The sequence below is a fragment of the Cupressus sempervirens genome, chromosome 4 (genome assembly GCF_028749045.1).
Source record: "Cupressus sempervirens isolate cs-2001-9-10 chromosome 4, ASM2874904v1, whole genome shotgun sequence".
NCBI classification, from domain to species: Eukaryota; Viridiplantae; Streptophyta; class Pinopsida; order Cupressales; family Cupressaceae; genus Cupressus; species Cupressus sempervirens.
Genome location: NC_143121.1, coordinates 277,770,817 through 277,786,754, shown reverse-complemented (window position 1 = coordinate 277,786,754; position 15,938 = coordinate 277,770,817).

The window sequence follows — 15,938 nt, the reverse complement described above, 5'->3', positions numbered from 1 at the left end:
TTGCAACTATCATAAGGTCAACACTGCCCAATACTGAAGATCACAGCATGTCATTGGAATCTCACAATGACACCTTTCAACTTATAACTTGTAAATAAAAACCACATATAAAGAGTTGTCACAGTGAGCTCCCAATCGCAGAAAATTCAAGGCAAACACAGAAGAAATACCCTTGATATTAGACTGGAATTTTGCAAATGAGTAACAATAAATTGGTAAACCTCAGCATCAATCTTATTCTTACACCTTTTAATGCAAAAACCCATTGCTATATGAGTCTGAACACCAATGGTAATATCACCCAACTCAACAATGAATTGAATGATGTAATGTCCTGAGTATCAGATTATCTTCTATTTTGGCTTCTATGTTTTGAGTATTAGGGAAGTGTGTCACTTGCCATGACTTTATACTTGTCTTTCTGCAATATCTCTCCAAATATTAACTTGGATTTCCTTTTGTTGATGCCTCCTTTGTTTTTGGTAGTTTTTGCTCTCTCATCCATATCCCCCCTCTGTTGGTATTCTTTCATTCTAATATATGAGTATAGGTTAAATGACATAGCTCTCCATTATTTGCATATTTTTTTACTTTAAAATAGTATATATTTCAATTTCACTTAAATTTATTACTAATGGTATGTAATTATAATTATCAAATTATATTAATTATATACTCTTACATTAAAAGTGTGATAATAAAATATTATCATATGTTCATTACTTTTATAATTGTAATGTTTATAATATTTTTTTGTTATAATATTATAACAACACTTATTTAATATATTATTAGACAGATAAATGTTTAATATAGTATTATATTAATAATATATTAGATTGTATTGATTTAACAACAAATGATATTATATAATTATGTAGCAATATTAATATTTATTTGGTAATTATATTCATTTATTAATAGTAAATATTATCATAGTAATAATATAGTAAATATTATATTAATCATTTTGTTATTTGACCTCTGAGATTGGGGATATCACATTTCTTGTCATAACCTTGAAGGACTTACAGCTAGAGATGTATGTTGATCATTTAATGAATCAATAAAAGAAAATTGTTTTGTCTCTCTCTCTCTCTCTTTGGCGTTGTTCTCTTTTTGTGGTTGTTGCCATTCTGTTAACTCTGGAAGGTTTGTTTTGTATTGTTGGTTGTACCTTTGGACCTAGTTATTCTTGCTCTCGTTGCATCAATATATATTTATATATATATCTATGTGTTTATATATATATATGTGTGTGTATGTATGTATGTATGTATGTATGCATGTATGTATGTATGTATGTATATATGTATGTATATATATATGTAGATATATGTATGTAGATATATATACATATATCTACATATATATACATATACATATATATACATATATATATATATATATATATGTAGATATATGTATGTATATATATATGTATATGTATATGTATAGATATGTACATATATATATATACATACATATATCTACATATACATATATATATGTATGTATGTATGTATAGATATATGTGTACACACACACACACACACAGATATATATATATATATATATATATATTGTTGAATACAATTGGTTAATTCTGTATTATCTTTGATGTTACACAAAATGTCATATCTTTTTCAGTTAGTGTATGTCAAGCTCCTTTGGGTGATAAAGATAGTTTCTTGTGTGTTTACGAAGCATTAGTATTTTTAATAGAGTTTATGTTCTATGCTGACATCTAAGGGATCTAGGATTTATTTTTGTAGTCATTGATTCACCTCTCCCCTCTCAGTTACTCCTCTTATATTACCAACAACTGGTATCAGAGCTTCTTGGTACTAGTAGATAAGGTTTCAAGAACCTAAGCTAAAGATTAGGGTGTCTTACAGAAGAGAGATTCCCAAGCTGAACAAAGATAACTTCAAGACATGGCATGAACTTATGAAGTTTCACTTGGCAACCATCATTGATTCAAGTTTGAAGTATCTAGAAAATGTTTACAAGGCTCCTACTAGAACATTGACAGTGGAACAAATTGTTAAAAAGAAAAATCATAACATTATGATGATTGACACAACATTAGCTCTTACCTATGTTGAATTTGATGAGGTCAAAGGGTATGTTATTGCTCATGAGATGTGGAACAAATTGAAGGATATCTATGGAGGCGACGATAATGTAAAAAGAGCTAAGGCAGAAATCTTGAGAGATTAGTTTGATTAGATGAAGATCAGAAAGGATGAAAACATTATAAAATAAGTTTAGAGAATCAAAGCCAGTGTCAGTGCTATTAAAGCCCTTGGAGGAACAATTGAAGATGTAATAGTGGTAAGCAAGGTAAGTAGAACCCTTCTTCCTATTTATGCAATCAGAGTTTCTACTATTCCAGAGATGAGATGTGATCTAGATACTAAGATAACTTTGGATGTTCTAGTTGGAAGATTGACTGCATTTGAACTAGATAAATATGATAATCATACTCCTAGTTCTAGCAATCTTGCATATGAATTTGAAGCCAAGGTATCACTCAAGAAGAAAGTAATAATATCAAATAGAAAACAATCTGAAAGTGAAAAGAAAGTGAGTTTTAACACTGATCTTGAAGCCATCGATGCATTACTTGCAAGAAGGTATCCCAAAGGAAAAGGAAAGTACAAAGGTAAAAGTCCTTTGATCTATTTCTCTTGTGAAGAAGTTGGAAACATTGCTACAAGATGTCCAAATAGAGAAGAAAAAGATGAAAATAAGCATAGCAACTCAAAGGCAAGAAGGGTTTCAAGAACTTCAAGGACTACAAGGAAAAATGTAAGAAATCTTGTTTTATGGCTAAAGATTCTAATAATAGTGAAGATGATAAAATGGTCTATATTGTTGTAAAAGATGAATTTGATAATGAAGGAGATAAAATGACACTTATCTCTCATTTTAGAAAAAATGATACATGGATTATTGGTAGTGGATGCTCATATCATATGACTGGTGACAAAACAAAGTTTGGGCATATGGAACATTATGATGGTGGAAGTGTGAGATTTGGAAACAATGAACCATGTTGCATAAAGGGAAAAGGTTGTATCTCACTAACCAATGAGCTTAGATGTGATAATGCTTATTGGGTTGAAGGACTAAAGCATAACATAATGAGTGTGGCATAGTTGTATAACATTGGATTCAAGGTAGAATTCATGAATGGGAAGGGAAAGTTGCTAGATGGAAAAGGAAATCTAGCTGGGTCTAGTAAACAAAGCAAAGGTAATCTATTCTACATAGATCTCAGTGAAAGTTCATGTTTCATTGCTCAAGTAGAATAAAGTTGGTTATGGAATAAAAGGTTATGTCATGTGAACTTTGATAATATAATAAAGATAAGACATAAAAAAAGAATGAGAGGTATTCCTAGTTTGAGGAGACCTAATATGGGCCTATGCAAAAATTGTCAAATTGGTATGATGGGAAAAACAATTTTCAAAATAAATAACTACCATTCTGAAGAATTCTTGGAGCTAGTTAATATAGATTTATGTGGAGATAACTATTTTATTCATTTTGTTGATGATTATTCTAGAATGATGATTCTAATATATTTAAAAGATAAGTTAGAAGCTTTTCAAAAGTTTAAGTGGTGTCTGGTGAGTCTAGTAAAAGAAACTGAAGTGTTTGAGATCAGATAGAGGTGGTGAATTCATCTCCAATGAATTCAATAAATTTTGGACTAAAAAAGGAATTTAAGAACAAGTATCAGCTCCTAGTACACCTCAGCAAAATGATATAGCTAAAAGATGTAATAGATCCAACATGGATTGTGCAAGAACTTTGATGATAGAAAGGAATGTTGCAATCAAATATTGTAAAGAAGCAATCATTACTATAGTGCATACTTTGAAAAAAGTATAGCTGAAGAAAGACTCAAATCAAACTCCTTACAAACTATGGTATGACTACAAACCCAATGTAAGTTGCTTGAAAGTATTTGGTAGTAAATGTTATATTCTAAAAGAGACTAGGAAAGGTAAATTTGATGTCAAATGTGATGAAGGTATATTACTAGGATACTCCAATAGAAGTAAAGCTTATAAATGTTTGAATTTATGTACTCATAAGATCATAGAAAATGCACATGTGAGAATTGATGAGTTTGTAGAAAAGAGTGAAGAAGATAGCAGCAAAGAAACTAAGGATTACAAAAGGTTTATTTACTATTAACCTAATACATTGAAAATCTAATTGGAAGTTAGGAGGCCTCACCTCCCAAGGATCCAAAATCTCCAGAAGCACTCAGGTTGCAACCAATGGAATCTGAGTCATAGTCTAAAGGACTCGAGTTGCAATCTGAGGCAACTGAGTTGTAGCCAGAACATACTGACTCTAAAGGACTTGAGTCACAGATAGTGGGACCCAAGCTTGATATAGAAGATCATGGTGAGGCTAGTGGAAAAAATTCCAAATCTAAAGTACCTATGTTAGCAAGATATGTCAGAAGCCACCATGCACCTAATCAAATCATTGGAGACAAGTTAGATGGTACAATGACAAGAAAAAAATTGTAAGGTACATGTTTTCTTACTAAATTTGAACCTAGATTAGTTAAATATTCTTTGGATAATGAGAGTTGGATTGAAGCTATGAATGAAGAGATAGAATAGATAGAGAGGAATAAGACCTGGACTCTTGTTCCTAGACCCAAGGATAAGAATGTTATTGGCACAAAGTGGGTTTTCAAAAATAAGTTGAATGAAGATGGAGAAGTTTCAAGAAACAAAGCAAGGTTAGTGTTGAGCTATTATTTGCATGATGCTTAATGGAATGAATTCTTTCAAACTACTCTCTTGAAAAGTTGATCTAGGATGAACTCCAAGGTTCTAAGAGATCTTATGACCTACTAAAATCTACTCAATTGAAGATAAACATTTTTATTCACAAAGAGGCTTTTGCTAGTGGAAAGAAATTTCAAATAAGATGATCAATCTACTAGCTGTTACAAAATAAACCATAAAGAAAAGATATGTGTTTGGTATTCTCTATTTTTAAATGAATGTAATCTAACAATTCAAGTATATGAAATCCTAATTTAACCAAGGGTTAGCAAAGAAAATAATGAAGATAAAGTAATGAGAGATGAAAGAAAATAGCATTAAAGGGAAATTCCAAATAGACACAAACCATGGTAACAACACATATGTGAGTTAAATTATTGAAAAGATTAGATAGGAAACCAATGAAAGTCAGAGAAGCACTTCCTCAAATTCACTGATGCAATCATCAAGGGGAATTTAGTAAAACCAAAAGATGTTTCACTTCTTATCAAATTGTAAGGCCGCAAAAAGTGTGCACTCATGCAAGATGAGAAGCTATGTAGGAACAATAGGGTGATCACTTCTCCAACTATGTGTCTCAACAAAATTTTTCAACACATGAAAAACACCAAAACTAAAATATCACACAATCAAATCAACACAAGAAAACTATTGGCTCCATTATTATCATGAATAAGAATCCACAAAAATAATACACTCTAGCAAGAATAACTACACTCAGAATGAGAGCACCAATAACATATATTATTGCTTCAAAATAGCAGTCTGGAATACATATTATATTCTTGAATTTATAAGAAATCATCTCCTCAATTTTTGTTGAGAATGAGAGATCTCTTAATGCAAACATATGCTTAAAAGCTAATAAAAAAAAGCTAATTATATACAAATTGACTCTTTAAATGGTGCTAAGTAAGCCCCCACCCTTGTTTATATCAATTAATGGGTGCATGAGCCTCTACATGTCTTAAAACAAAGAAAGATGAAGTAGATAAGAAAAAGGAAGATCCAACTAGATCTTAGAGTCACTAGAAGCTCTAAAAATGGAAGTTTGGCCTTCTCTAAATGTTTCTAGGAGTTGAACTACCTTTAGAATGTGTTTTCAGTGCAAGGAAAGCTCTAAATTTGGAACTGGAAATTAACTATCAGTGCACCTCTAACTTGTTCAAAAATTTTGGCACACCTTTGGAGTAGCACACCTTGCACACCAGTATGAAATTTGTGCAAGGTGCTCATTTCACCAAAAAATAAAGTTCTTAGTTCTGAAAATGGTTTCTGGGTTTTTCTGAGATGAGGTCTGGGAGCACTCTAGTATACTTAATTTTCCCTTTTTTGATGATTTATACAGTCTTTATAGCCAAATATTTCCATATATTTGGATTCCTTCTACTTCTTCTATTTAAAATCCCAAGGCACTTGTGTTGAATCTTGTCATTCATAGTTGCATACGATGAGGAACTTGTTCTAGTTCATGTGTCCAACCTTTGTATCTTTGATCTTCAGTGTAAATTCATGAATCAAAACTTATGTGTGACTCCTTTGAAGGTTAACATTACCAACTAAGGTGAGATCTGTATTATTTTTGATAATAAAGATGCTATGATGATCTATGCACATGCATGTTATGCACCACACTTTTGTGTTATGCGCACTTCTGCACCTTCGTGTTATGCACATCTCCATCTACTGTGAAGTCAATTCCTTGATGTTTTCTTCTCTTTGACTACCTGATCCTTCTTGGTCAAAGACCATGTGATCTAAATTATCTAGAACCATCAAATGTTTGAAAATTTTCCATTTTTTTAAAGAAGATTTTCTAGGTGTTTTTAACTACCTTTTTAAGAGGTCTTCTGCTCAAAATTTCAAGTTGAAACTTTCATAAATCCCTACAATTGGGTAGCTAAACACTCCCTATTTTTGGGATTGAAATTAGATTTTTAATTATTCTTTCCAACAGTATAAACAGTTTTGAATTATGAGCTCTAGGTCAAAAGTTATGACCTCAACAAGATAAGGATGTCTTTTTTATCTACACAAAGAAGAAAACATTAGTTATCTCATCTTGGAAGAATTAAAAGAGGACTCCATAAGACTCAAACTATCAAAAATTTGGTCAGCACTAGTCAAAATAGACAAGACAATGGATTTTTCCCCCCAAAAGCTAGTTTTGCGCACTAGCACACATGAAGTCCTAAACTTGACATTTTTTCTCTGTTTGATTGCCCGACCCTTCCCAATCAGAGGTCAACATTTGACTTGGACCTAGGAGTAGGTCCAAAATGACCAAGGCTTTGGACTAGATGCCTCAAAGGGAATTGTTAAACTAGGGTGTCCCCATTTTGTGACTCAAAATGGAGCATGTGTTGTGAAACCACAATAGTTAGTATGCAAAGGTTATTCTAAAGAAGAATGTATTGATTATGTTGAAAAATTTTCTCCTATTGCAAGATTAGAATATGTTAGAACTTTACTTGCTTAAGTTGCACATTGACAATTTAAAGGTCATCAAATGTATCTAAAATCTAAATTCTTGAATGGAATTCTTGAAGAGGAAGTTTACAGAGAACAACCTAAAGGTTTTATATATCCTAGGAAAAAGGATATGGTTTGTAAATTGCACAAAGCATTGTATGGTCTCAAGAAAGCTCCTAGAGATGGGTATGGAACACTTCATAACTACTTGATGAAGATTTTTTTTCAAAGGACAACTAATAAAAACATCCTATATATCAAAGGAGGACCATACGAGAAGATTGTATTGGCAGAAATATTTGTGGATGACATATTGTTTATTGGAAATGATGACTTGTGCAAAAAAAATTCAGAAGAGATGAGTAAATAATTTGAGATGTCTATGTTTGGAGAGATAAAATTCTTTGTTCGATTAAAGATTCAATAGAAGAAAGATGGTATCTACATTACTCAATCCAAATATATCAAGGATATACTAAAGAAGTTTGGATTGGAAGATTCAAGATTAGTTGGAACACCTATGTATACTAGACATTAGATTTCCAAAAATGATGATTCTAAGGAGGTAGATCAAACCACATACAAATCAATGATTGGAAAACTACAATATGTAGTGCACACAAGGCCTGATATTGCATTAGCAATTAGTATTGTGGCAAGATTCTCATAAAATCCTTAAAAAAACCATACGATGGAAAATGAGAGAATCGTGAGGTATCTGAAAAGTACTCAAGACTATGGATTATTGTACAAAAAAAGGTCACTCTAGATTTAAAAGCCTTCACAAATGTTGATTGGGAAGGAAATGTTGATGACAGGAAGAGCACTAGTGGTTGACCATTCTTTCTTGGTAAAAGACTAGTGTCTTCAACAAGTAAGAAGTAGAATTTCATTTCTCAGCCTACAATAGAAGCATAATATGTGGTAGTAGCAATTAATTGCTCCAATTTTGTTTGGTTCAAACAATTGTTGGTAGGTATGAAGGTAGAGATCAAGGATCCAGTTGCTATCTTTTGTGACAACACCAATGCAATTAATATATCAAAGAATCCTATGATGCATACTAAGACTAAGAACATTGCTATAAAATATCATTTTCTAAGAGAATTGGTACAAGATAAAGATGTAAGATTGGAATATGTGAATACTAAAGAAAAAATTGTAGACATATTCACTAAGCCATTGTCCAAGGATACATTTTTGTATCTACAAGGTAAGTTAGGGGCTATTCCCCTATCTGAATCTCACTAAATGAAGTTTACTAATGCATCAACTAGTGCATGTTGAAGATTAGTTAGTTGATACAATATTGAAGATGGTAGAATGCATATGAATTAGTACATCAAGTATATTGATATTCATTGAATATTGTCTTTGGCATGACATGTCAAAGAGGGAGAAGTTTGTGTGTTTGATATAATAGATATTTTTCTTGAAGATGTCAAAAAGGGAGAGTTCATCAGAAGAAGAACTTGGTTTAATATCAAAAGGAGGGAGTTTTCTATTAGAAGAAGATGTTGAAGACAAAGTTTGCTAACAAAGGGATAAACTAAAGGTAGAAGGAGTTCACACTGATAGAGGGAGTTCTTATGGATGAGAATCATAATGGAATTAAGGATATTTTCCTTACTACTATTTTTCTCTAAAATTTCTTTGTATTATGACATGCTGTGTTTCCATCAATGCCAAAAAGGGAGATTGTTGAATACAATTGGTTAATTGTGTATTGTCTTTGATGTTACACAAAATGTCCTATCTTTGTTAGTTAGTGTATGCTGAGCTGACCTAGGTGATGAAGATAGTTTCCTATGTGTTTATTGAGAATCAATATTTTTAGTAGAGTTTATGTTTTGTGTTGATATCCAAGAGATTAGCTATTTATTTTTGTAGAAATTGATTCACCCCTCCCCTCTCAGTTACTCTTATATTTCCAAGAAATATGTGTGTGTGTGTGTGTGTGTGTGTGTGTGTGTGTGTGTGTGTGTGTGTGTGTGTGTGTGTGTGTGTGTGCATTTTCATCCACAAATAAAGAAGAAAGTAAAAGATTAAAAAATAAGAAGAAAATTTGTAAGTTAAAAATAAAATAAAATAAAGTGAAACTAAAAAAATGCGAAGTTAATAAAAAATAAAATATGAATAGAAATGATTATATTTGTACAAAAAAATTATATAGTAGGACATTAGTAAAAGATAACTAAACCTACATACTATTATATTTTTTTAGCATTAGTTTATCTAGTGGTCTGTGCATTTTACAGTAATTTTTGGGCATTTATGTGTTTGTTATGAAAATTTTGGGGTTGTTTATGTTGTAAATGTTGTGATTTTATGAATCTAAGTATGGAATTCCTATTAGTTCAAATGTTTTTTTACTCTAGAGTTGAAGTTCAATCAACAATTTGGTGGTGTTTTAGCTCGTGTTTGAAGGGGTTTCCAAAGTTTCTAAAGAAAAAATATGACTTAAGAAAGACTTCATCATTGGCTATTACAACCTCCTTCAAAACATAAATAGGTTTGGTCATCTATCTTCTTCTTCTCCTTATATTTTCCCCTCAATTGTGCCTTTTATTTTTTAATGATATGAACTGGCATTCAACACTTGATGTTTACAAATTTTCTATTCATAAAGCAAAGAAAATTTATTTAAAATGTAAGAGTTTAGTTATTTCTATCAAGATCTTGATTACTATCCAAGGGTTTGGATTGACTATTGATATTATTTTGCTAAATATATAAGACATCGATATCATTGAAGACATGATGCAAGAGCTTTTAGTGGCTTGATGATGGAGGAGTTTTTAGTAGTTTTTAAAGCTTTTAATGTTTTTCTTAATTTTTTTAGAAAGTTCATTTTTATGAATTACCTCAAAATATTCCTTCCAGTTTCAAATATTAGTTGGCAGTTCATTTTAACTCACTTTGAGGAAGCTTCATGAAAAAAATCATCTTTTTTCGAGTTGTTTTAAAAATTAATCAAAAATGGAATTTTTTTTTGTTGAAAAAATAGTCAAAAATGGTGATTTCCAATTTGTATTTAAATTTGTATTTCCTCTCATTTTAGAGGAGGGGGAATTGGGGGAGAGAATTGGGAAGATGAATAAAGATTAAGTTGGAGTTTTTTTTTTGTGCTCTTTCTCTCTTATGTTTCTATTAATTATTTGAAGAATTTTGGCTGCATCATCTGGTATCAGAGCTCAGAAGGTTTGGGAAATTTTTTTTTATTTATTTGTGTGGTTATGAATCTATGTTTTTGTAGGTTAAGAAGAGGAACTAGTTTCTAAAAATCGAGGTAGAAAAGAGAAAAGATCCAGTTGTGGAAAAGGATGGAGTCGTTTGAAGAGCTAGATTTATTGATGAAGTATTTACAGAAGAGGAAAGAAGAAAATAAAATAAAAGAGGAAGAGAGGAAAAAGAATGATGAAGAGATGAGGTGATTAGAGGTGAAAGAAATGTTAAGACAATTACAACAAATTTTTCAACAATTAAGAAACCTAATGGACTTAGAAATGCAAAAATGGTAGGTCTACTAGTCAAGAAGAAGATCACATGGCCAATTCAGAAGATTATTTAGAAGAAGTAAAGGAAAGAAGAGACACAAAAAATCAAGGAAGAGCTAAGAAATGAAATGGTGTGTTTACCAATGACTATTTTGACATCAAGAATTGAAGAAGCCAAGATAAACATAGTCGTAGAAGAATATTTTTGTCATTTTCAGCATTATGTTCAGAATGAGCAAACAAAAATGGTTGTTTATATTGATTGTTATAATGAAGATGTTTCAGATTTCTTTGTTAATGAGGTATATCAATGTTTCCAAAGGTATTATGTTAATTGTGGCAATGGTGGATGTGTTGAAGATATAAATGATTATGGTACAAAGTTTTAAATAAAAGAAATGGAATTTTTTATTTTAAAGGCTGAGAAGATGTTGAGTAGAATATGGGTTAAGAAAAATAAGAGGAAGATAGATCCAGTGGTGGTTGCAAAGATAAATGATAAAATGTAAAAAAATTGGAAGACCAAGAAGAAAGAACAAACTTGCATTCCTCTGAGTCAATAAAATCAATGTTTGATACATGAAAGGAAAAGTTCCAAAAAAGGAACTATACACATTCAAAAATAACTTGTAGGAGCTATGTTCTTTCAAATAGAGGAGAATGACACAAGAGCTTTTAGTGGCTTTATGATGGAGGAGTTTTTAGTAGTTTTTAAAGCTTTTAATGTTTTTCTTAATTTTTTTAGAAAGTTCATTTTTATGAATTACCTCAAAATATTCCTTCTAGTTTCAAATATTAGTTGGCAGTTCATTTTAACTCACTTTGAGGAAGCTTCATGAAAAAAATCATCTTTTTTCGAGTTGTTTTAAAAATTAATCAAAAATGGAATTTTTTTTTGTTGAAAAAATAGTCAAAAATGGTGATTTCAAATTTGTATTTAAATTTGTATTTCCTCTCATTTTAGAAGAGGGGGAATTGGGGGAGAGAATTGGGAAGATGAATAAAGATTAATTTGGAGTTTTTTTTTTGTGCTCTTTCTCTCTTATGTTTCTATTAATTATTTGAAGAATTTTGGCTGCATCATCTGGTATCAGAGCTCAGAAGGTTTGAGAAATTTTTTTTTTTTTATTTGTGTGGTTATGAATCTATGTTTTTGTAGGTTAAGAAGAGGAACTAGTTTCTAAAAATTGAGGTAGAAAAGAGAAAAGATCCAGTTGTGGAAAAGGATGGACTCGTTTGAAGAGCTAGATTTATTGATGAAGTATTTACAGAAGAGGAAAGAAGAAAATAAAATAAAAGAGGAAGAGAGGAAAAAGAATGATGAAGAGATGAGGTGATTAGAGGTGAAAGAAATGTTAAGACAATTACAACAAAGTTTTCAACAATTAAGAAAGCTAATGGACTTAGAAATGCAAAAATGGTAGGTCTACTAGTCAAGAAGAAGATCACATGGCCAATTCAGAAGATTATTTAGAAGAAGTAAAGGAAAGAAGAGACACAAAAAATCAAGGAAGAGCTAAGAAATGAAGTGATGTGTTTACCAATGACTATTTTGACATCAAGAATTGAAGAAGCCAAGATAAACATAGTCGTAGAAGAATCTTTTTGTCATTTTCAGCATTATGTTCAGAATGAGCAAACAAAAATGGTTGTTTATATTGATTTTTATAATGAAGATGTTTCAGATTTCTTTGTTAATGAGGTATATCAATGTTTCCAAAGGTATTATGTTAATTGTGGCAATGGTGGATGTGTTGAAGATATAAATGATTATGGTACAAAGTTTTAAATAAAAGAAATGGAATTTTTTATTTTAAAGGCTGAGAAGATGTTGAGTAGAATATGGGTTAAGAAAAATAAGAGGAAGATAGATCCAGTGGTGGTTGCAAAGATGAATGATAAAATGTAAAAAAATTGGAAGACCAAGAAGAAAGAACAAACTTGCATTCCTCTGAGTCAATAAAATCAATGTTTGATACATGAAAGGAAAAGTTCCAAAAAAGGAACTATACACATTCGAAAATAACTTGTAGGAGCTATGTTCTTTCAAATAGAGGAGAATGATACAAGAGCTTTTAGTGGCTTTATGATGGAGGATTTTTTAGTAATTTTTAAAGCTTATAATGTTTTTCTTAATTATTAGAAAGTTAATTTTTATTAATAGCCTCAAAATATTACTTCCAATTTTGAATGTTAGTTGGCAGTTCATCTTAGCTCACTTTGAAAAAGCTTCACAAAAAAAAATAGTTTTTTTAAAGTTGTTTTCAAAACATACCAAAAATGGCAAAAAAATGATTTTTTGAAAAAAATTGTCGAAAATGGTAATTTTGGATTTGTATTTAAATTTGTATTTCCTCTCATTTTAGAGGAGAGGGAATTGGGGGAGAGAATTGGGAAGATGAATAGAGATTAATTAGGAGTTCTATTTTCTTTTTTTTTGTGCTTTTTCTCTCTTGTGTTTTTGTTAATTATTTCAGGAATTTTGGCTGCATCAAGAGAAGACAACACTTCAAACATATTTTATTATCTAAAGCTAAGCTTTCCAAGTTGAAATCTTAAATCTTGAAATCACATGCTTCCCTTTATTTATTTGAGATGCATTCACTTTTATCATTTCTTTTTTCCACCAATATTGAAGAAGGTTTTCTCATTATTATATTCTTTGTTTTCTTCTATGACAGTGACTTTCATGGTTGCTCATGTATATGGCCATGATAACAATTTCCAATGCTAGAGATAATATATGGTTAATTTCTAGATAATATGGCTCCATATTTTTTATAATGGCTTCTGGATTGATGGAGAGTTAGTTTTGGTGTGTATCACACAAGAACTAAGAGTAATGGATGCTTGTAGAATTAGACATATTTTGATGAAATGTAACAAATCCTAAATACAGTTCTTGTAGATAAACTTATAATTCAAAAAGTGGGAATCCTAATTGAATTTTAGAAATCCTTTCTATTGATAACCAAGTGGAATTGTAGCAAAATAAATAGACACATGGACATTTGGGTGCTACAAGGTAGACATGTATTGTAGTTTGAATGACACAATGAATAGATGTTATCCATCTCAATAAGAAATGAAGTAATGAGATGTCATAAAGGTTAAATGTCACCACTCTTTATAAAATCCTGTGATAGCCTAATTTATATGAATTTTTATCCATCCAAAAAGTTAATTTTGTAGGATATCTAACTGGGATATTTTAATGGGACTCTTTGTTAAGAATAATACAATGAATCCAACTTTCTTGTGGGGTTATGGAGTACTCAACCAAATCTTCAAATCCTTTAATCAGGTTATTACATTTTGAGGCATATTCAATCATTAAAAAAACTTATCACCATTAATAAATTAGTTTCACTTCATTTCCTTAGTCTAATAAGTAATCATACTAAATCCTATCATTTAATCATCTTCAAATAGACAATATTCACAATATTTGTACAAGGTTATTATGGTCGTATTTCATAACAACACTAATCCTCTTCACTCTCTATATGAATACTTAACTCAATCTACCATTTATGGATCATCAATAATACCTCAGATTTATATTAATAATGTCCTTACCTTATGTATATCAACTTCCCTATCTTCACAACTCATTAGTTCATTTAACTATCTAGAATAATTAGGATTCATACCCAACAAATACCTCAACAACTATTTACTATCATGGTCTAGAAAATAATAATATTTACCATTCAATATTTTTCTTATAGGAATCAAGTACACTTTATTTTTGGTCTCTTCTTCCATTAGATAAAATAAATTAAAATAACCTAATATCATTATTTTCTTAAGAAAATAATTAATCAAACACAAACATCCCTTATGGTTGCCAACAATATTTATTAGAACTACTCTTCTTCCTATTGACAACATATCACCATATTAACAAGAGTTTGCTCAAGGATTAATCTTGCTATATGATTAGATATTATTTTACTATGTTCTTAGAATGTTAATGGTTATAGTTACTCCCAAAAGTCAAGACTAATGATTTCATAGACTCTATTATGAGCGACCATTTTCCATAATGATAAGGAATAGATCAACTATTAATCATATAAAATAGAGAAAATCCTTTTTCGCTTACTACTTAACAATCTTCTCCTAACACCCTATAACATAATGACACTATACAACCTTCTTAAAAATACTTGAGATCACATTTCACCCTCTCTAATCCTCTAAAACACTCACCATTCATTTCCATTGATATCATGAACTCTAACTCCAAGAATGATAACCCAATTCTGATTACATGATATAATTATTGACATTAAGGTCAATTTATCTATTAGTGACTCACACTTAGTCAATATACAGTTGCTAATAATTTTTGCAGTTTCTACCAAGCTTCTTAACCTATGTACATTTCATGCCAAGTATAGCAGTGTCTACCAAGTTGTTCAGTGCAAGTAATGGAAACTCTAGTGTTAACCGAGCTTCACAGTGTCAACTAAGTTAAACAGTGTTAACTAAGTTATTTAGTGTTAACCATGTTCTCTAGTGTCTACTAAGCTCATAATGTTAGTCATCTAAATATAGTGTTGACTAGGCTATGGAGTGTCAACTGAGTGATTCGGTATATGTCAAGTTTCACAGTGTTGATTGAGTTCAAGCTACTTGGAAGTGATCAGTATGAACTGAACCCTTTCACCAACTGAGTGCTAGATGATTTCGAGTGTTGATAGTGGTTTTTGAGTATCATAACACCATTGAGTTTGTCTTTAGAACCTGATTATAGTAGTTGGAATGACTTTTTGGATTTTGGTGAAACTTGTATTCTAGCTAACTCCAGTAAGCTATGATCTAGACTGGTATATATGTAATGCTTTGTATCATATCCAAATAGGAGATGTAAAGAGTATATGATTGGAAGAAGTGTTAATTAAGAAGGCTAAAAGAAGTATAAGGGACAACAAAGATTTTTCTATCACAGCAAGGTAGTCATTACAATTCAAGGAATCTCAGCCAATAAATCAGAGTTGCAAATCAGAAATTAGCCACTATTTCATCCTAACAGATGCATCAGTCAAATCCTTTACCAGAGTAGACTTAAAATTCTTTGCTAAATATCCTAACCATGTGCATTCTTCATTGTATGTTTTTTGAATCCTTTCACAAGGTG